Below are 23,140 nucleotides of genomic sequence, written 5' to 3'. Positions count from 1 at the left end.
ACTCATCCCAGCCGCACACACACATTACACTCCCAACACACTCATCCCAGCCGCACACACACATTACACTCCCAACACACTCATCCCAGCCGCACACACACATTACACTCCCCACACACACTCATCCCAGCCGCACACACACATTACACTCCCCACACACACCGTCCCAGCCGCACACACACATTACACTCCCAACACACTCATCCCAGCCGCACACACACATTACACTCCCCACACACACTCATCCCAGCCGCACACACACATTACACTCCCCACACACACTCATCCCAGCCGCACACACACATTACACTCCCAACACACTCATCCCAGCCGCACACACACATTACACTCCCCACACGCACTCATCCCAGCCGCACACACACATTACACTCCCCACACACACTCATCCCAGCGGCACACACACATTACACTCCCCACACACACTCATCCCAGCCGCACACACACATTACACTCCCCACACACACTCATCCCAGCCACACACACACATTACACTCCCCACACACACTCATCCCAGCCGCATATACACATTACACTCCCCACACACACTCATCCCAGCCGCACACACACATTACACTCCCCACACACACTCACTCCAGCCGCACACACATTGCACTCCCCACACACACTCATCCCAGCCACACACTCACACATTACACTCCCCACACACACTCATCCCAGCCGCACACACACATTACACTCCCCACACACACTCATCCCAGCCGCATATACACATTACACTCCCCACACACACTCACTCCAGCCGCACACACATTGCACTCCCCACACACACTCACCCCAGCCACACACACACATTACACTCCCCACACACACTCATCCCAGCCACACACACTCATTACACTCCCCACACACTCTCATCCCAGCCGCACACACACATTATACATCCCACACACAGTCATCCAAGCTGCACACACACATTACACTCCCCACACACACTCACCCCAGCCGCACACACACATTACACTCCCCACACACACTTATCCCAGCCGCACACACACATTACACTCCCCACACACACTCATCCCAGCCGCACACACATCACACTCCCCACACACACTCATCCCAGCCGCACACACGCATTACACATCCCACACACACTCATCCCAGCTGCACACGCACATTACACTCCCCTTCCACACTCATCCCACACCTCAAAGATTCTGCAGGAGGAACATTGCACTGCCTTCCCTGCCATCCCCTCTAGATAAAAAAAGAAAATGAAAGAAAGAGCTTACCTTTTATTCACTCTACCCCTTAGATTAAAGGAGGTGGAAGGGTGGGGGACACTACAAGTGTAGTGTCTAGGGTTTAGGACTGTCAGAGAATACAGCAAAATATAAATAGATTGGAGAGTTGGGCAGAGAAATGGCAGATGGAGTTCAATCCAGGCAAATGCGAGGTGATGCATTTTGGAAGATCCAATTCAAGAGCGGACTATACGGTCAATGGAAGAGTCCTGGGGAAAATTGATGTACAGAGAGATCTGGGAGTTCAGGTCCATTGTACCCTGAAGGTGGCAACGCAGGTCGATAGAGTGGTCAAGAAGGCATACAGCATGCTTGCCTTCATCGGACGGAGTATTGAGTACAAGAGTCGGCAGGTCATGTTACAGTTGTATAGGACTTTGGTTAGGCCACATTTGGAATACTGCATGCAGTTCTGGTCACCACATTACCAGAAGGATGTGGATGCTTTAGAGAGGGTGCAGAGGAGGTTCGCCAGGATGTTGCCTGGTATGGAGGGTGCTAGCTATGAAGAAAGGTTGAGTAGATTAGGATTGTTTTCGTTGGAAAGATGGAGGTTGAGGGGGGACCTGATTGAGGTCTACAAAATTATGAGAGGTATGGACAGGGTGGATAGCAACAAGCTTTTTCCAAGAGTGGGGGTGTCAATTACAAGGGGTCACAATTTCAAGGTGAGAGGGGAAAGGTTTAAGGGAGATGTACGTGGAAAGTTTTTTACGCAGAGGGTGGTGGGTGCCTGGAACGCTTTGCCAGCGGAGGTGGTAGAGGCGGGCACGATAGCATCATTCAAGATGTATCTAGACAGAAAGATGAACGGGCGGGGAACAGAGGGAAGTAGATCCTTGGAAAATAGGCGACAGGTTGAGATAAAGGATCTGGATCGGCGCAGGCTGGGAGGGCCGAAGGGCCTGTTCCTGTGCAGTAATTTTCTTTGTTCTTTGTTCATTCATTCTTTCTTTCTATCTTGTGTGCTCCGCCTGAAGGCAGATCCTTGACTCATTATTGACTGATGCTTCATCCTAAGCTGTATTCTTGGCAGTCTTATTCCATTCTTTGCTTTGCATAGTCAGAGCTGAGGGGGCAGATCCCAGATCCACCTCAGCTGGAACAAGAATCAAATGTGTGCTGTTGGTTTTATTCGGAATCACAGGTTAACGATCAAGACAATCAAACTGATGTGTTGGGTGTTCTGGATCACAAACAGGTCACCAACACTGGAAATGGTGCAACTCTATTTTATTATAAGGTTAACTATATTAACATACTTGAACTGTGGGTAAATGCAATACCAGCTTTAACTGTTGACCCTTGCCTAGTCCTAACCAGTCGATGCACTCAGCACATGGTGAATGTCTGTGTTGCAGGCTGTGAGCTCTGTGCTCCGAGCTGGCTGCTACTAGAATGAGCGGGAACTCTCCTGTCCCCTGTCTTTATAGTGCGTGTGCTCTCACTGGTGATTGGCTGCGGTGTTGTGTGTGCTGATTGGTCCCACTGCATGCTCATCAGTGTGTGTGTGTGTCTGCACCATGATATACTGGTGTATATTATGACAAGAACTATCCACCATCATTCCCCCCGCTCCCCCCTCCCCTGACGTTTGGATACATACAGCAATGTAACAATCATAGTCCAAGGATAATTAATGCTCTTATTAATCTCCCAATCAGTTTACTGCTCTGGTTATGTTGCCCTCTTTAATTCAGTTCCATTCCCCTTAAACTCAAGCGACTCAGCCTATTCATTGCAGACCATCACCAACATGACATAACCCTCGTACATTTCATCATTCCCTTAACTGTGGAGATAACCTTGTGCCTTTGCACTATGCATAGCTGACAACCCCATGCTCAGCAGAAAGCTTTTTCTAACTCAACATGCGCTGAACCCACACATTTCCTGGGATATTGAATTCGCCGGCTAGTGTGGAACCTCATTCACATAGACTATATTTACTAAAAAGGTGTCTCTATCTGAGTATTTGGAATAAGCTGCATTTCAATATGTCACCAGCAGATGTCGAATGTGTACCAGACTAAGATATTCTTACCATCTCCCAAATAATACTGAGCTGCGAACACTTCTGACACAGCCTTGACTGCAGTGAACACCTGTTGCAACAACTCCTCTTATCAAGTAGAAATAGGTATACTAAAATCGTCTGCTTAATACAATGAAAATGGTTCCATGTGTTACTGACGGACTTGAATTGATGATACATCTGAAGAGAGGCTGGGACAAGAGAGGTTGGATATCTGTCACCAGGTTTTAATTATCAATTGCTTGGACATGAGAGGAGAGTTGTGGGAAAACTTTCTTACCCAGAGGGTGGTGGGAGTATGGAACTCGCTGCCTGAAAGGTTGGGAGAGGCAGGAATCCTCACATTGAAGAAGTATGCCGCCCAGCACTCAAAATGCCACAGCAGATACGGACCAAATGCTAGAAAATGGGTTTAGAATAGGAAGGTGGCTGGGACAGCACGGTGGCGCAGTGGGTTAGCACTGCTGCCTCACGGCGCTGAGGTCCCAGGTTCGATCCCGGCTCTGGGTCACTGTCCGTGTGGAGTTTGCACATCCTCCCCGTGTCTGCGTGGGTTTCACCCCCACAACCCAAAGATGTGCGGGGTAGGTGGATTGGCCACGCTAAATTACCCCTTAATTGGAAAAAATGAATTGGGTACTCTAAATTTATTAAAAAAAGGAAGGTGGCTGATGGTCACTAGGGGCACTATAGGCTGACGAGCTTTCCGTGCTGTAAAAACTCTATGATTCTAACATGGCAGATGGAATATAATGTGGAATGTTGTGAGGTAATCCACTTTTATAAGGCATGATGTGGAGATGCCGGGGTTGGACTGGGGTGAGCACAGTAAGAAGTCTTACAACACTAGGTTAAAGTCCAACAGGTTTGTTTCAAATCACTAGCTTTCGGAGCGCTGCTCCTTCCTCAGGTGAATGTAGAGGCAGGTTCCAGAAACATACATATAGACGATACCTTAAATGTGAGCATTTGCAGGTAATTAAATCTTTACAGAGCTGGAGAGAGGGGTAACCCCAGGTTAAAGAGATGTGAATTGTCTCAAGCGCAGGCCAGATGGTGGGGGATGAATGTAATGCGACATGAATCCCAGGTCCCGGTTGAGGCCGCACTCATGTGTGCGGAACTTGGCTATAAGTTTCTGCTCGGCGATTCTGCGTTGTCGCGGGTCCTGAAGGCCGCCTTGGAGAACGCTTACCCGGAGATCAGAGGCTGAATGCCCTTGACTGCTGAAGTGTTCCCCGACTGGAAGGGAACATTCCTGCCTGGTGATTGTTGCGCGATGTCGCAACGGATTAACGGACATTAATTCTATTAATCAGATATTTTGGACAATAAGAGATGAATTTATTTAGGTTGCGTCTCCAAAATAGATAACTATCAGTACTGTGAGATTCTGTGCATTTCAGGAGCATTTCATTCCTCTCATTGTGGTGTCTACTCAACAACGTCACCATAAATAGCAGAAATCAACATGGGTGGTAGAGCTAAATGGACTATATGCTGGTTTGCAAATCGAAGGTCTGTGTGTATTTTTATGTGAAACTATCAGCTTTAGATGAACAAATTACTGAATCTCTTTTGTACCAGTCTGAAGCTCTGCTGTTGAGCTGTGGGGAATATATTTAATTTTACAGAAGATTTGGTTTCTGTGGTTAAATTTAACCATGATGGAAATTGCTGCCCTTGACCCGAACACTCTCCTCTTCCCAAAGCAATCACACTCTCAGTCCCTAATGTCGCAGAAACCCGCAGCTCTCACTCTCATCCGCGATGACAGTCACATTTCCCCAAGGAATCTAATTTTACTCTTTCACCTGAGCCTTGCAATTATAGAGCAGCGCCGAGTTCCGCTGAGCTTAGAGAGAACATTCTTATTTTGTCCGAATGCAGCACGATTCAAGGGTACGGCACCAAATTTAGCCCCACAGCTGCAGCTGACCCACTTTCCATGCCAAAGTAAGACAGATGAAGGTGAAAACTTCAGGGAGGAGCTGTTTCCCTGATTAATTGAAGCACTTTGTCCCAGAACTGAGGAGAAAATGGGGACAGGCTGCTGTATAAATCTCCAATCGCTGCATCCAGCTGACACGCTGTACCAGATAATAGTGTGACACACAAAGAAAGGATTTGATAAAAGCTTCACTGTTGTTGGGCTGACAGGATTGTGAACAAGATGTAATGTTTGTCTGGGGCATAGCCTGAACCATTCTTTACCCCCAGCGCTGGTGTATTTTTGAGATTCTCCATGGCAGAGAGCAGTGGACACTGAGCCCAGGCTCAGTTGGATTGATCTTTGATCTTTAATCTATAAGGATGTCCAGGGTTAGGGGAAATAAACTGGAAGGTGGAGTTGAGGCCAAGATTAATCCTGTTTCTGTTTTTTATGTTCTTAGTGTGAGTAAAGTGCTTCCACAACAGACTCCAGATAAATAGTTGCTGAATGATTTTAGTTTTTAATAGCCAGTTATCTTCAAGTTGTATTTTAAGGAAATGCTCGCCACTATTTTTATAATTAATTACTGAATGCCAAAGGTAAGCATGAAAGAGATAGTCAGAGTGGGAGGAACATTGACCAATTACACTCAAATTAGATACAAGACCTTCAAACTGTGTCAGAGTTTCCAAATCTCTTGCTTTCCATATCATTCTCAGACTGACATTTTCAGTAGCTATTTCTGATGGGAAACTTTTCAATCGTTTAGAACATAGAACATAGAAAATACAGCACAGAACAGGCCCTTCGGCCCACGATGTTGTGCTGAACTTTTGTCCTAGACATGTGGGATGTAGGGACATTAGTGCGGGGTGGGGGTGGGGGGTGGGGAACAAAGGGATAATAGGAACCCTCTTAAAAAGCTGCCGGTGGACATAACATTTACATCAGGCACAAGTTATTGGGCGCAGTCGGTGCATCTCGTGCACCCCATGTGTGTCCTTTCCAGGGTTCGAAGTACACGAGGGCAGCAGGGAAATATTGTCCTTAAAAGGTCGCAAACAGCTCGCGTCAAAGCAGAGACTGGGACAGGAAAGAGGGAAGCCAGGATTGGAGGAATAGCCAGCGTGGGACAGACACAATCAGTGCTGTTTTTGGAGCCTGCTGGGGAGGGTGCAGTGAGCTGAAATTATTCAGAAATAAACAGTCCCAATCTCCACCCCACTCCCAGCTTCAACCCTCCCATTTCAATAAAACATTTAAAAAAATGAAAATGATTGGGATGCAAACACTATCGTCGGTGGATCTGGGGAAGAGAGGTAGGGGAGGATGGTGATGAAGATAGGTAGGGGAGGATGGTGATGAAGAGGCAGGGGAGGATGGTGATGAAGAGAGGCAGGGGAGGATGGTGATGAAGAGGCAGGGGAGGATGGTGATGAAGAGAGGTAAGGGAGGATCGTGATGAAGAGAGGCAGGGGAGGATGGTGATGAAGAGGCAGGGGAGGATGGTGATGAAGAGAGGCAGGGGAGGATGGTGATGAAGAGGCAGGGGAGGATGGTGATGAGAGGCAGGGGAGGATGGTGATGAAGAGGCAGGGGTGGATGGTGATGAAGAGAGGCAGGGGAGGATGGTGATGAAGAGGCAGGGGAGGATGGTGATGAAGAGAGGCAGGGGAGGATGGTGATGGATCTGCATTTCCAACGTTGCTCTTTATATCTGTTTGACCATCAAGAGGCCTCAGTAAACCAAAGAATAGCCCTTGAGAAAATCTCAGAAAGATCCCTTGAAATAAATAGATTTTGACCATTGTCAACCTTTTCCCCCGAACCCGATCTCAGATCTTTCTGTTCTTTTCTCCATCCTGCATTTATCTATCTGTCTTTGGGATGAGTGAAAACAAAAATCACCTGCCAGGGGTTTTTAGGGGCATTTAGGGCGACCCATTGGGAGGGCACCGATGCCGGCAGTCTATGTTAGGTGCGAGGGGTGGTTGGGCATGTCATCAATGAGGGGGTGAGGGGGGTCCTGATGTCTGGGGGGCGGGGGGGAGTGGGGTCTTTTATTTCACTTTGAGTTTGGGGTGCCCCTTACAAACCGCCCCCGATCTCAGTGAAGCTGGGCTCCCGGCAGGTTTAGTAGGGGGTTGGTGGGTGGTTGAGTGGCTTTTTGTCAGTGAGACCTTCAAACCATCTTTGAATATTGTGGATACCCGTAGCTGGGGCAACTACAGCTGCTGCCTGCCTGTCCCAAACACTCCACGACAGAGCCCTCTTCCTGGTTCTATGCTGAAGGTCACTTTAACTCCCTTTGACTGTGAGAAGCCCCTAGCTTCACAGCTGAAGGCTATTGCTAATAAGGAATTGGCCTTGTTAGTTGTGAGAGCACTTCCCAGCTGCAGTTGTGTTTGCTTCTTGCTCCTGCTGGTGGCTGCTGTTGCTGTTTCCTTCCTTTTCTGAAAAAAGGAGCATTTTTTCTAAGATACCCGTGTCCTGTGTTCTGGGCCAGGGTTTAGAGAACCCCAAATTGTATCATGGAGTTCACCTGACCCACAACTTTGAACAGATTGTGGTATGGGGAGCACACGGCCCACTCTACAGGTACAACAGAAATGGAAAAGTATTTTTTAAAGCAAAACAATGTTTATTCTATGAACTCAAGTTAACCTTTTTAACATATACAGTGAACATCTTAGCAACATCAATTCAAATACAACCCCAAAGAATACAACACTAAGTAATCTTTACTTTCCTTTTAACATCCAGAAGACATTACAAGAAACTTTTAACAGAAGCATATCAGGTTCAAATTCACTACTGAGAACAGTTATCACCCTGAATTCACCAAATGATCAAGAGCTAGTCTTTAGATGGCTGTGAGAACAACATTACACATTATGTGGCTGGCTGCAGCTCCAACACTGAAACAAAACCAAAAAAACACAGACACACCCAAGCTTTTCTCAAAGTGAAACTAAAAAGCAGAGCCAGAGCTCAGCTCCACCCACACTCTGACATCACTGCAGTAACATGAGCAGACAAACATTTCTTACACCTGGAACACCGGGGGACGTGTGAGTCCAGAAGCAATCCGGTTTGAAGCAAGGGGTGCAATTCTCCCCTACCCGGCGGGGCGGGGTGTTCCGGCATAATGGAGTGGCGGGAACCACTCCACCGTCGGGCCGCCCCAAAGGTGCGGAAGTCTCTGCACCTTTAGGGGCCAAGCCCTCACCTTGAGGGGCTAGGCCCGCGGCGGAGTGGTTTCCGTTCCGCCGACTGGCAGTAAAGGCCTTTGGCGCCACGCCAGCCGGCGCCGAAAGGTCTTCGCCGGGCAACGCATGCGCGGAAGCGTCAACGGCCGCTCACGGCATCTCCGCGCATGCGCAGGGGAGGGGGTCCCCTCCACCCCCGCCATAGTGAAGACCATGGTGAAGGCAGAAGAAAAACAGTGCCCCCACGGCACAGGCCCGCCCACGGATTGGTGGGCCCCGGTCACGGGCCAGGCCACCATGGGGGCATCCCCCGGGGCCAGGTCACCCCGTGCCCCCCCCCAGGACCCCGGAGCCCGCCCGCGCCGCCTGCTCATGCCGGTCAAAAGGTGGTTCAATCCACGCTGGCGGGAGAGGGTTGACAGTGGCGGGTCTTCGGCCCATCGCGGGCCGGAGAATTGCCGGGGGTGGGCCCGTCGACCGGCGCGATTCCCGCCCCTGCCGATTCTCTGGTGGCGGATCACGCCAGCCCCCGGCGATTCTCCGACCCGGCGGGGGGTTGGAGAATCGCGCCCCAGGTGTGTGACATTGATCCAAATGGGCCACCTGATGAGGCCATTGAAGAAATGCTTCCGCAGATTGCTGATGTTTCTATAGCTGGTGTGGTGAGTGCTGCCTGTAACTGGCACGTCACCGCGGGTTAAACATGCTGGAAGTCAAGGATGTTCGACTGCACCTTGAGCGCCGGTGGAATATGTGGATGCCGGGATTTGGTTGCGGTGAGATTGGGCCGTGTGGGAGGGGCCTGCACAGCTGCGGCTCCTGGGCGGAGAATGGCTCTGATACGGGGAACACATCACACACTGATGGACAGATCATTTTGACAACAAGTTCTGGACCTGATAACACATTCTCAGACATATCCTATGTTTCTGTTGAGGAACCTGCGAGGGGCAATACCGTGTGTTTGATTTGCGGGGGGGGGGGGGGGGGGGGGCGGGGAATGAGCTGATATAGCTTTGTTTTGGTACCAATATGGAACGGTGATGTTTCCTGGTTGTTTAATGGATAGTGTGATATGTGGAATGTTACGTAGTTGATTTTTAAATCTTTGTTACTGTTGACCGTTTTTGCTAATAAATATTCTCAAGTGTCTCCTCATGGGTACAGGTGCCGTGTCTCAGACGGTGATTATTGCGTCGCACTTCAATCAGACTTGGAAGCCTGAACTCTCGAAGTGTCAACACCACAGAGGCAGCAGTCGACAATCAAACACTCGAGAGCTGGGCTTCAGCACTGGGGATATCCTCGTGACCAGAGGGTGAGTGTGTGGATCAGGGGAGGGCACCTGAGCACCGTCTCCCTAATGCTCCCGGCAGGGGTCTCGGGTCTGGGTCTAGGGGCTCCGGCCTGGGGGTGAGGGTGCAGAGCGAGGTTTTCCTGCACAGCTGCTTCGCTGGTTGGCACTCTGACAGAAGGCGGGACATGTAAGGGTGGGGGAGGCCCGGGTGATTTGAGGGTCCCGGGCTGGAAGCCCTCACTGATTGTCGCTCTCTCTCCTTCTCCAGCTCCTTGGAGAGGCCGGGATGGCTGATGTTGTCGATCTTGCAGTGAATGCCCTCGCAGTGCTGGTGGCAGCCCAGGTAGCCAGACGCCGGAGAAGCAACAGTGTTGACACAGGCTGGAGGCAGCATCCTATGTGCTTAGCCTGAAGACTCAGCCCCCCCATCAGGCCGGGGAGGAGCCCAAAGGGGGCCATCGGTGACGACACAAGGTGTACAGGTGCCGTTAGTCTTTCGAGGAGATTACAGACAGCATGCGGCACCTGTGCCATCCCCTCGCGGACGTGGAACCCGGTGGAAGAGGAGGACACCCGCTCCCGGTGGCTGTGAAGGTCGCTGCAGCCCTGACCCTTTGTCACAGGTTCATTCCAGGGCTCGAGCAGGGACATGTGCGCCATTTGCCAAGCTACAGCCCACCAGTGTATCTGTGAGGTCACAGATACCCTGTATGCCCGGGCAGCTGACTATACCAGCATTGAGCTGGGCCAGGCTCACCAAGATGCCTGGGCAGCAGGATTCGCTGCCATTGCTGGGATGCCCGAGGACCACAGGGCAATTGATGACATGTATGTTGCCTTGTGCACACCGGTGCATCAGAGAGCACCCTGCATTAACAGGAAGGGGTTCCACTCCCTAAGTGTTCAACTCATGTGCGCTCACCACTTCTGAATCATGCACGTGTATGCCCCCTTCCCAGAGAGCGTGCATGACAGCTACATCCTGGGAAACTAGGAAATCCCCGGCATCTTCGAGGGACACCCCCGGATGACGGGTCGGCTCTTCTGGGTTAAGGGGTATCCTGGGTGACGTCGCTGGTGCAGAGGCCGGAGGCGGAGTCAGAGACCCGATACAACGGGGCCCATGTTCCACCCGGGCTGTCACTGAGCGGTGCATCAGACAGATCAAAATGCGGTTCCGATGCCTGGACCACTCTGGTGGTGCCCTGCAGTACACCCGCCAGAGGGTCGCCCGCATTGGGGTGGTCTTCTGTGCCCTTCGCAACCTGGCACAGGAGCGGGGCGACATGTTGGAGGAGGCGGGGCAGGTGGCCTTGTCTGTGGGGGGGGTGAAGCAGAGGCGGAGCAGGAGGGGATGGTGGTAGAGCCCGATGAGGACTGGCAGAGGATGCAGCAGGATTTAGATCATTTGGAGACTTGGGCGGAGAGATGGCAGATGGATTTTAATCCGGACAAATGTGAGGTAATGCATTTTGGAAGGTCTAATGCAGGTAGGGAATATACAGTGAATGGTAGAACCCTCAAGAGTATTGAAAGTCAGAGAGAACTAGGTGTACATGTCCACAGGTCACTGAAAGGGGCAACACAGGTGGAGAAGGTAGTCAAGAAGGCATATGGCATGCTTTCCTTCATTGGCCGGGGCATTGAGTATAAGAATTGGCAAGTCATGTTGCAGCTGTATAGAACCTTAGTTAGGCCACACCTGGAGTATAGTATTCAATTCTGGTTGCCACACTACCAGAAGGATGTGGAGGCTTTAGAGAGGGTGCAGAAGAGATTTACCAGAATGTTGCCTGATATGGAGGGCATTAGCTATGAGGAGCAGTTGAATAAACTCAGTTTGTTCTCACTGGAACGACGGAGGTTGAGGGGCGACCTGATAGAGGTCTACAAAATTATGAGGGGCATAGACAGAGTGGATAGTCAGAGGCTTTTCCCCAGGGTAGAGGGGTCAATTACTAGGGGGCATAGGTTTAAGGTGAGAGAGGCAAGGTTTAGAGTAGATGTACGAGGCAAGTTTTTTACGCAGAGGGTAGTGGGTGCCTGGAACTCGCTGCCGGAGGAGGTGGTGGAAGCAGGGACGATAGTGACATTTAAGGGGCATCTTGACAAATACATGAATAGGATGGGAATAGAGGGATATGGACCCAGGAAGTGTAGAAGATTTTAGTTTAGACGGGCAGCATGGTCGGCACGGGCTAGGAGGGCCGAAGGGCCTGTTCCTGTGCTGTACTTTACTTTGTACTTTGTTTGTTCTTTGTAACATGTTTTAATTGTGAACATGTGGCATTTGCATTCCCCCGAGCTACAGATACCGCCCCCCCCTCCACTGTGCCCCCCACTGTTCCCCCAGTGCCCACTCAGTAATCCTCAATCTTCTTCATCTTCCATGTTTCATAGAATTTACAGTGCAGAAGGAGGCTATTCGGCCCATCGAGTCTGCACCGGCTCTTGGAAAGAGCACCCTACCCAAGGTCAACACCTCCATCCTATTCCCATAACCCAGTAACCCCACCCAACACTAAGGGCAATTTTGGACACTAAGGGCAATTTATCGTGGCCAATCCACCTAACCTGCACATCTTTGGACTGTGGGAGGAAACCGGAGCACCCGGAGGAAACCCATGCACACACGGGGAGGATGTGCAGACTCCGCACAGACAGTGACCCAAGCCGGGAATCGAACCTGGGACTGTGAAGCAATTGTGCTATCCACAATGCTACCGTGCTGCCCTGTCCTACTGCTCTGTCGAGTTGTGTTCCCAGGATGCACATTGATGCCCTTGGCAGACGTCCTCTTGGTGACCCTGGGCCAGAGGGCCTCAGCCAACTTGCTGATGTCACTGGCATCACAGTGCCACCCTGTTCTGCCCGCTGCTCTTCAGATGTGCATCAGGAGGGAGGGATTTGGGAGATCTGGGGATCACCGTCGTTGCTTGGTGGCAAGCCCTGGATTGGCCTCCTGCCCTTCCACCTCCCTGACGGTGTCCTTGGGGCCCTGGTGTTGCCATGCCATGAAGAGGCAGCTGGAGTGAGCTCCCCTGAGTGAGAATACTCCACTGTGATGGCGCTGAGGGATTCCCCTTTTCAGGCCTTCTCCCACCCCCTTTCGGGCGCCCCCTTCCAGCACCCCCAACTCTTCATCCCCCCAAAGTCTGGAGGCCCCTTCAAACCGACGCTTCACCCCCCCAACCCTTCATACCCCACCTTATCCCTCCTTTCATGGGCATGGCCCCCCTCACACCCTGATCCTTGACAGTGCCACCCTGAAACCCAGACATCTTGTCAGTGCCACCCTGGCACCATAGCAATACTAGGGTAGCAGTGCCAAGGTGCCAGGCAAGAGCCAGAGTGCCACCCTGCCCTATCCTGGAGCACGCAGGGGCCTCCAATGTCCCAGGAGACCCCCCAGGTGTTGTTCCGCCTGTTTGTGCGGACCAGTATTATGTGGCACTCGTCTGAACCCGCACTGGGGAGCCGGTTCGATCGCAGGAGACCATTAGATAGGGCGTCCATCTCATTAATGAGATGGAAATTGGCCATAATTGGTGGTTATTGGTTTACCGTCACATTGAGGTAGGATCTGAACCTGCCAATGGGAGCGGGCTGGTTCGATCCCTGGTGTCAGGCCTAGTTCCTGATTTGGGCATCTCACGCGATCTAACCGGCTGCACAGATCCTCGCCTGATGCGACGCGGCCATTAAATCGCACCTTAAGTGTTGATGCCTGGGCTGAATTGCGTTAATATTCCCGTTGGGGGCATTATTTGCGGAGTGGTATTTGTGACTGGAATCCTGTGTCCAGTGGTGTTCCGCAGGGATTGGTGTTGGGCTCCTGTTCTTTCTCCACATGAATGATCTGGATATGAATGGAGGGGGTTTGATCAGGAAGTTCGTAGATGACAATAGAATTGTTGGTGTGGTAAATAGTGAAGAGCAAGGCCTTAGATCGCAATGCGATGTAGACAGGCTGGGCAGACGGGCTGGGCAGACGGGTTGGGCAGACGGGCTGGGCAGACGGGCTGGGCAGACGGGCTGGGCAGACGGGTTGGGCAGACGGGCTGGGCAGACGGGCTGGGCAGACGGGCTGGGCAGACGGGCTGGGCAGACGGGCTGGGCAGACGGGCTGGGCAGACACTCTGGGCAGACGCTCTGGGCAGACGGGCTGGGCAGACGGGTTGGGCAGACGCTCTGGGCAGACGGGCTGGGCAGACGGGCTGGGCAGACGGGCTGGGCAGACGGGCTGGGCAGACGCTCTGGGCAGACGGATTGGGCAGACGGGCTGGGCAGACACTCTGGGCAGACGCTCTGGGCAGACGGGCTGGGCGCTGGGCAGACGCTCTGGGCAGATGGGCTGGGCAGACGGGCTGGGCAGACGGGCTGGGCAGATGGGCTGGGCAGATGGGCTGGGCAGACGGGCTGGGCGCTGGGCAGACGGGCTGGGCAGATGGGCTGGGCAGACGGGCTGGGCAGACGGGCTGGGCAGACAGGCTGGGCAGACGGGCTGGGCAGACGGGCTGGACAGACGGGCTGGGCAGATGGGCTGGGCAGACGGGCTGGGCAGACGCTCTGGGCAGACGGGCTGGGCAGACGGGCTGGGCAGACGCTCTGGGCAGACGGGCTGGGCGCTGGGCAGACGCACTGGGCAGACGGGCTGGGCAGACAGGCTGGGCGCTGGGCAGACGGGCTGGGCAGACGGGCTGGGCAGACGGGCTGGGCAGACGCTCTGGGCAGACGGGCTGGGCAGACGGGCTGGGCAGACGCTCTGGGCAGACGGGCTGGGCGCTGGGCAGACGGGCTGGGCAGACGGGCTGGGCAGACGGGCTGGGCAGACGCTCTGGGCAGACGGGCTGGGCAGACGGGCTGGGCAGACGCTCTGGGCAGACGGGCTGGGCGCTGGGCAGACGCACTGGGCAGACGGGCTGGGCAGACGGGCTGGGCGCTGGGCAGACGCTCTGGGCAGATGGGCTGGGCAGACGGGCTGGGCAGACGGGCTGGGCGCTGGGCAGACGGGCTGGGCAGACGGGCTGGGCAGACGGGCTGGGCGCTGGGCAGACGCTCTGGGCAGATGGGCTGGGCAGACGGGCTGGGCGCTGGGCAGACGGGCTGGGCGCTGGGCAGACGCTCTGGGCAGACAGGCTGGGCAGACGGGCTGGGCAGACGGGCTGGGCAGACGGGCTGGGCAGACGGGCTGGGCAGACGGGCTGGGCAGACAGGCTGGGCAGACGGGCTGGGCAGACGGGCTGGGCAGACGCTCTGGGCAGACGGGCTGGGCGCTGGGCAGACGGGCTGGGCAGACGGGCTGGGCAGACGGGCTGGGCAGACGGGCTGGGCGCTGGGCAGACGGGCTGGGCAGACGGGCTGGGCAGACGGGCTGGGCGCTGGGCAGACGGGCTGGGCAGACGGGCTGGGCAGACGGGCTGGGCAGACGGGCTGGGCGCTGGGCAGACGGGCTGGGCAGACGGGCTGGACAGACGGGCTGGGCGCTGGGCAGACGCGCTGGGCAGACGGGCTGGACAGACGGGCTGGGCAGACGGGCTGGGCAGACAGGCTGGGCGCTGGGCAGATGGGCAGAACAGGGGCAAGTGGAACTTAACTCTGAAAAGTGTGAGCTGATGCATTTTGGGAGGACGAAGAAGGCAAGGGAATAGACAATGAATGGTTGGACCCTGGGAAGTACAGAGGATCAATTGGACCTTGGTGCGCAGGTCCACAGATCTCTGAAGACAGCAGGAGAGATTGAGAAGGTGGTGAAGGAGGCCAATGGGATTCTTGCCTTTATTAAGCGAGGCATTGAATGTAAGAGCAGGGAGGGTCTGATGGAGCTGTCTAAAACACTGGTTAGGGTCCCAGCTGGAGCACTGTGTGCAGTTCTCATTCAGAATTTTACCCACTTCCGAAGTCTCCGAGACAAAGGGGTTGAATCCCCAAACCTCAGGTATCTCGGGAATCTGAATGTTAAAGTGAGACTCGCTGTCTTGCTCCAATAGGCAGACTTGCCAAAAAGTGATCCTGCCCACAATCGTTACATCGCAACGTCTCGCGGGATCGTGCAATATTTTGAGATCCTGGAAACGTGGTGGATCCTGGGAACGTGGTAGATCTCGGGAGCAGAGTAGACCCCGGGAGTGGAGTAGATCCTGGGAACGTGGTAGGTACCGGGAACATGGTAGATCACGGGAGCGGGGTAGATCCCGGGAACGTGGTAGATCCCGGGAACGTGGTAGATCTCGGAAGTGGGGTAGATCCCAGGAGCGGGGTAGATCTCGGGAATGTGGTAGATCCTGGGAGCGGGGTAGATCCCGGGTAGATCCCGGGAACGTGGTAGATCTCGGGAGTGGGGTAGATCCCAGAAGCGGGGTAGATCTCGGGAATGTGGTAGGTCCCGGGAACGTGGTAGATCTCGGGAGTGGGGTAGATCCCAGGAGCGGGGTAGATCTCGGGAACGTGGTAGATACCAGGAGCGGGGTAGATCCCAGGAGCGGGGTAGATCTAGGGAATGTGGTAGATCCCGGGAGTGGGGTAGATCCCAGGATCGGGGTAGATCTCGGGAACGTGGTAGATCCCGGGAGCGGGGTAGATCCCGGGAGCGGGGTAGATCCCAGGAGTGTGGTAGATCTCGGGAACGTGGTAGATCTCGGGAGCGGGGTAGATCCCGGGAGCGGAGTAGATCCCGGGAACGTGGTAGATCCCGGGAGCGGAGTAGATCCTGGGAGCGGGGTAGATCCCGGGGGCGGGGTAGATCCCGGGAACGTGGTAGATCTCGGGAGCGGGGTAGTCCCGGTAACGTGGTAGATCCTGGGAGAGGGGTAGATCCCGGGAGCGGGGTAGATCCCGGGAACGTGGTAGATCCCGGGAGCGGGGTAGATCCCGGGAGCGGGGTAGATCCCGGGAGCCGGGTCTCCTGACTTTAACCGGCCACTGTGCTGCTTTTCGGGCGAAGCCTCGATTGGATCGCGCACTATTCTTAATCTAAAGATAAAAGCAAATTACTGCGGATGCTGGAATCTGAAACCAAAGAGAAAATGCTGGAAAATCTCAGCAGGTCTGACAGCATCTGGAGCTTTGACAAAGGGTCATCTGGACTCGAGACGTTGGCTCTTTTCTCTCCCTACAGATGTTGCCAGACCTGCTGAGATTTTCCAGCATTTTCTCTTTGGTTTCACTATTATTAATCAATTCCATTTCCAGAGCTCTTTACTTTATCATTTAGATTTTAATTTAATTACTTCGCTATTTTCCATCTTGCACAGGCTGTTGCAGATATTTTGGAATTATTATGAGCCCGATATTAGCATTACCAGCACCAAAGTTTTTCTAACTGTCTTGAGGAAATGCAGTGATTGATTTTGTCTCCAAAATTGCTGATGTTTGAAATTTTAAAAGGCAAAGTCCAAATGAGAAGATTTGGAAAAATGTTTCTTGAGAAGTGTGAGCTGTTGCACTGTGGGAATATCCTGGTTATTAAATTGTTGACTGTAACATGATCTGAAATTTTCAAATTAAACATTTGTTTATAATGGACATAAGCACATTTAAATTCCTATTTTTATTTGTTTCTGAATAAAAATTGCATATTTTTGGTATCTTAGAGTAAAGATTGTTCAATGGAGCATATAATTTGGCATCTATAAAGATTTAGGAAGGTGTTGTGTGGTAATTATAAAACCAATGGGCTGCATTTTCTGTTTGGAATAGTCACTGAATGCGGTTTTGCCGAGTTGGCCAATTAGTGGTGAAGAACACGCTTGCTATCCAATTAAGGCTGACAGACACACTCACAGAGCTGGTGGCCCATTGGGAGGCCTTTCAGCCACGACACATCGGCAGCCCCACTCGCCAAGATGAGAACTGCTGCTTCCTGTCGAGAGAGGTGCCACCTCGTAATGGAGGCTACCTCTGATTGACAAAGAGCCGCAGCTGCCAGGCTGTTATTAGAAGAGGCCTCAGTCTAAGGTCGAAAAGCCAGAACCTCTGGCAGTGCAGCACTCCCTCCATACTGCACTGACGGGCCAGCCCAGCATTGTGGACTCAAATCGTGTCTTGGGACTAAAATCCCAGGCGAGCAACCAATCGGAAGTGACAACTGTAGGAAAACTCCAATCTATTATCCCTATTATATTACACTCCCTACTCCCCGGAGGGTCTCCCGCGCCCGGCCCACACATGGGCTGGGGTATTTATGTCCCAGAGGCCCCCGGCTTAAGGAGTTGGCCATGCCCCCCTCAGCGAGAGAGATCGCACTCAGATGAGACCACAGGGACTCTGAGATCTCAGATCCCTTGGCCTCCGGTTGGATTTTAACCCCCCCCCCCCCAATCCCCCCCCCCCACATCCCCCCTCCCTCCCTCAACCCCCCCCCCCCCCCCCCCCACTAAGCCTGATACGTCTTCCATCTCGATGGGGGGGGGGAGCTCCTTTGTCCATTTCGCTCGAGGCTGTCTCTCGACCGCCCGCTGTTCTGGGTCCAGGGGGGTGTAGCGACACGGAGAGCACTGTTTGTGGGCCGAAGGCCTGGCCCGGCTGTCGCGACTAGACCTGTTTCGACTGCTGCAGGCAAAGTCTCCATGTCAGGTTCTGGGTCGGGCGATTCAACCTCCCACATCTCCGATTCGAGGGGCTGATCCGCCTCACTGGGTCTCACATGTGGCTGCTCTGGGGGGAGGGGCACCACCGGTCGTGGGGGCTTTGACCTGTTCACGAGGACCCGTGTGGCTCGGCTGAGGAGGCGATCCACGTGCCTGTTCGATTCTTTACCTTGTACCGTACGGAGCCCAGCCCCAATCACTTTACCACCGTCCCGGGATCCACATCGCCCGACGTGATCGGTGTCACCCGCTACCGAGTCCCTGGGGGTCTGCTTCGCTGCGTCTCGACATGTTCCTGCCGATCACGGATCTTTTCCTCGTCTGACTGGAGGAGGGTGAACTGTGTCATTAGCAAACGTTCCGTTAACAGTTCCGAAGGTGGCGTGTAGCATGGTTCTGTAGTAGAAAAGGAAACGGCGAGGTGGGTCTCCGGGGAACCACAGCTGTGTTTCCGCATGCCAAGATTAACTGCCCGTTCTGTCAAACCGCTGGATGGCGGGTGGTAGGTGCAGTCTGCAGAATCCATTTTGATTTAGGAACTCGGCGAATTCTGCACCCAGAAACGTCGTGCCGTTATCCAACACCAACACCTCGGGATGTCCGTCAACACTGACGGTCTGTCTGAGCTGCTCAGTGGTGACTCGCAATGTCGTCGCCGTCTTGCTGGTGTTCTCGGCACCATCCACGTTGTGTCACTAAAGTCTCAATATCTGCGTCTATTCCAGGCCACCACATACCTCTGGGCCAACATCTCTATTTTGGAGACTCCCGGGTGTTCGATGTGGAGATTTTGGAGGATTGGTCCCTGGCTGCGCTCGGAGTGATCACCCAGGAGCCACACAGCAGGATGCGGGCCACCACACTGAGTTCAGCCGCCTGCATGGTGAAGGCACGCAGATTCTCCGGCAGAGCGCAATGCTGGGCCTGGACAGCACTATGCCGCGGATCCTGCCAACAATGAGTCCATTTGCGTTTACACCTTTACCGGGGCTGCCATAACCGGCAGGGAGTCCATAAAATGTAAGGTTGCAATTACCTTGCCTGACACAGCAGGCGTCGGCACGCTGGTGGGAAACAGGAGCCGGCTGAGGGTGTCTGTGCAGAATCCTCATTCCCGGACAATGTTCCGATGTGTATTCGGTGCCTTCAGGAGCCGAGCCCACCGCTGAATGCGGGCGGACCCCACAGGGGGGAATTGTCTTATCTTCCTCAAACAAACCCAACAGGGGCTTGTGGTCTGTATAGGCCATGAATGCCTGTCCAGAGACATACTGGTGAATCGCTTCACCCCAAAGACCAACGCTAAACCGTCTTTTTGATCTGTGGGTCGTTCCGCTCTGCCCCCCGCCAGGCTGCCTGAAGCTATGGGCTGCTCTGTACCGTCATCCATTTGGTGCACCAGAATAGCCCCGATGCCGTAGGGCGAGGAATCGCAGGTCAACACCAGGGGCTTGGACGGGTCAAAGTGAGTCAGCAAGTGTGACATTGGGAGCTGCTGCTTCACCTCGTCAAAAGCCATCCGCTGCGGTGGGTTCCAAAACCATCGCTGGTCCTTCTTTAATAACAGGAGCAGCCAGGTAAACACGGTCGCCAAATTTGGAATTAACTTGCCGTAATAGTTGATTAGGCCCAGGAAGGAGAAGAATTTAATTGGATTGTTTGACACAAGGGCCTGTGGATTGCTTGTACCTTGTCCACTGGGTGTAAGCCGTTCCTCTCCATCCTGTAAGATAAGTGGATCACTTCTTGTGCGTGAATTACACACTTTTCACGCTGGAGGCGGACCCTGACTGCCTCAAAACGACATAGGGTGTCTTCCAGCTTCTTCATGTGTAGCCGTTTGGATCAAACAGTGATTAACACATCGTTCAGGCAAACTGCAAGCTGTGACACTCCGCGGAGAATATTCTCCATTCTTCGCTGTAAAATGGCATAGGAGGAAACGCCGAAAGGCAGCCTGGTGTACTCATACAAACCCCTATGTGTGTTGATGGTCACGTATTTCCGTGAATCCGGGTCCAAAATTAATTGCCGTGGCTGATGTCCAGCTTGGTGAAGGTACGGCCTCCACTGAGCCAAGTGTATAGATCCTGAATCCTGGTCACCAGGTAATGGTCCAAACTGGACGCCCAATTGATCATCATCTTATAATCCCATGATCGGATGGAACTGTCAGGCTTCATAACTGGCACAACTGGCGCACCCCAATCTGCGAACTGCACCGGGCGGATGATCCCCAATTGCTCCAGGTATTCCAATTCTGCATCCACCTTAGGCTTCAGTGTGTAGGGGACGGGGTAGGATGTACTGAAAATACCATGGTTGGGCCTTGGGGTCCTCTGAAATCTTGGCCGAGGCTCCTCAGATGGTATCTACTCCGTCTTGAAAAACGGCCGGATAATGAGCCAATACCATGTCCAAGGTGCACGCAACACACTTGTTGCATGTCCAGCTGGAGATGCTTCAACCTATCCCGCCCTGGCAGACTGGGGCTCAAACGTTTCACAACCACCAACGGCCAGTTGCTGACTGCACGAGAACTTCCGAAGTACCCGAGATTCCCAAAGGCCCCCCTATATGTCGCCAACCTGCGGATGCCCGAGCAGATTCGGTTGTGGGTCCAGCGGCTGATTGCTGAGAACGCGGCCTTGGTATCGAGCTCAATTTGGATTGGGAAACTGTGGATCCGGACTGTCACCTGGATGGGCGCCAGCTGTGGTGACCAAGATACAGTAAAGGTGGTGGGCCACCTCCGCCTGGTCTTCCATGAAATGGGCCCGTCCCCAGGCTCTTCAGTGGGGGTGTAGCGGTTGGCGGGTGAGCTCTCCCACTGGCGCCCGTTTCGTCGGGTTCTCCATGTTCCGGTGTGCCCATCCCGCGGGTCGGGCGTCTCCGGAATGGGGGAGTGATGGTGATTCTCGCTGGAAATTGCTGACGCTGGTGTCGGTCTCGAGGGGTGCGCGTCCAATGGCGTGAGTACTGAACTACAACATAGGAATGGGGTGCTCCAACTAGGCGCCCAGGCTGAGCACGGCCATTCCTGGGAGCTCCCGGACTCTGCACTCTGCACCCTCCCGGACATTTCAGTTACGTTCTTCACACTGAAGTGTGTTTCTCCCAGTAAGCGTCCTTAGGTCACCGCATCACGGATGCCGCAGACCAACCAGTCTCTGAGCGCCTCGGATAATGTCGGTCCGATTTCTCAGAACTTGGCGAGATTCCTTAAACGGGCCAGGATTTTGGTCACAGACTCTCCCTGGTTTTGGGCGGTTTTGTGGAATCGATAGTGGCAGGCAATCAGTGGCAGTTTTGGATCAAAATGGTTGCTCATCAGAGAGACTAATTTCACAAACTGGCAGGTGTCGGGTGAACCCGGAAACATTAAACTCTTGGTAATGCTGTGGGTGCCAGCCCCACGGACCGCGAGGAGGGTCACCGTTTGTCCTTCGTCGCCAACAATGTTGTTGAGCTGAAAGAAGTAGTGCATTCGCTCGCTGTATTGTGTCCAATCACCCGTCTCGGCGTCAAACACCTCTAACATTCCAATTAGTCATGATGTGGAGATGCCGGCGTTGGACTGGGCTGAGCAAAGTAAGAAGTCGAACAACACCAGGTTAAAGTCCAACATCACTGCAGCCTTTCTGTTTTGACAAAGAGTCATCGGACTCGAAACGTTCGCTCTTTTCTCTCCCTACAGATGCTGCCAGACCTGCTGAGATTTTCCAGCATTTTCTCTTTAGTTTCAGATTCCAGCACCCGCAGTAATTTTCTTTTATTAAAGTCCAACAGTTTGTTTCGAATCACTAGCTTTCGGAGCACAGCTCCTTCCTCAGGTGAATGAAGAGGTGGGTTCCACAAACATATATATAGACAAAGTCAAAGATGCAAGACGATACTTTGAATGCAGTCTTTTTTTTTAAAATAAACAATTTTATTGAGGTATTTTGGCATAATAAACAGCAACAATACAGAACAGTGTTCAAAGAATAATCAACATAATGCAAAAAAACCAGTTCCCATCCCACAGAGACCCACCTAGTTAACCCCCTAAACTATGTGGCCCTAACCCCCCTTTCCCGCTCCACGCCCTGCTGACGATTAAGTTTCTGCGAGGAAGTAGATAAATGGTTGCCACCTCCGGGCGAACCCTGACAGTGACCTTCTCAGAGTGAACTTAATTTTCTCCAGGCCAGGAAGCTTGCCATGACCGATAGCCAGGCCTCCGACTTCGGGGGTTTTGAGTCCCTCCATGCCAGCAGTATTCGTTACCGGGCTACCAGGGAAGCAAAAGCCAAAACATCAGCCTCTCTCTCCTCCTGGACTCCCGGATCCTCCAAAATCCCCAAAATAGCCACCTCTGGATTCATCACCATCCCTGTTTTCAGTACCCGGGACATAACGTCCGCGAATCCCTGCCAGTACCCCCTGAGTTTTGGGCACGCCCAGAACACGTGGGCACGGTTCGCCGGTCCTCCCGCACATCTGCCGCACCTGTCCTCCAGTCCAAAGAATTTACTCATCCGGGCCACTGTCATGTGGGCCCGGTGGACGACCTTGAATTGAATCAGGCCGAGCCTGGCGCATGTTGCGGTCGCGTTTACCCAACTCAACGCCTCCGCCCACAAGCCCTCTTCCATCTCGCCCTCGAGCTCCTCTTCCCACTTAAGCTTCAGCTCCTCGGTCTGTGACTCCTCCGCCCCCATAAGTTCTTTATATATATCTGAGACCCCCCCTCCCCCACCTCTCCTCTGGACACTACCCTGTCCTGGATTCCCCTAAGTGGCAGGCGTGG

This window comes from Scyliorhinus torazame, chromosome 10, assembly GCF_047496885.1.
Source record: "Scyliorhinus torazame isolate Kashiwa2021f chromosome 10, sScyTor2.1, whole genome shotgun sequence".
NCBI classification, from domain to species: domain Eukaryota; kingdom Metazoa; phylum Chordata; class Chondrichthyes; order Carcharhiniformes; family Scyliorhinidae; genus Scyliorhinus; species Scyliorhinus torazame.
The sequence above is the reverse complement of the archived record's forward strand: the minus strand, read 5'-3'. Positions refer to the sequence as shown.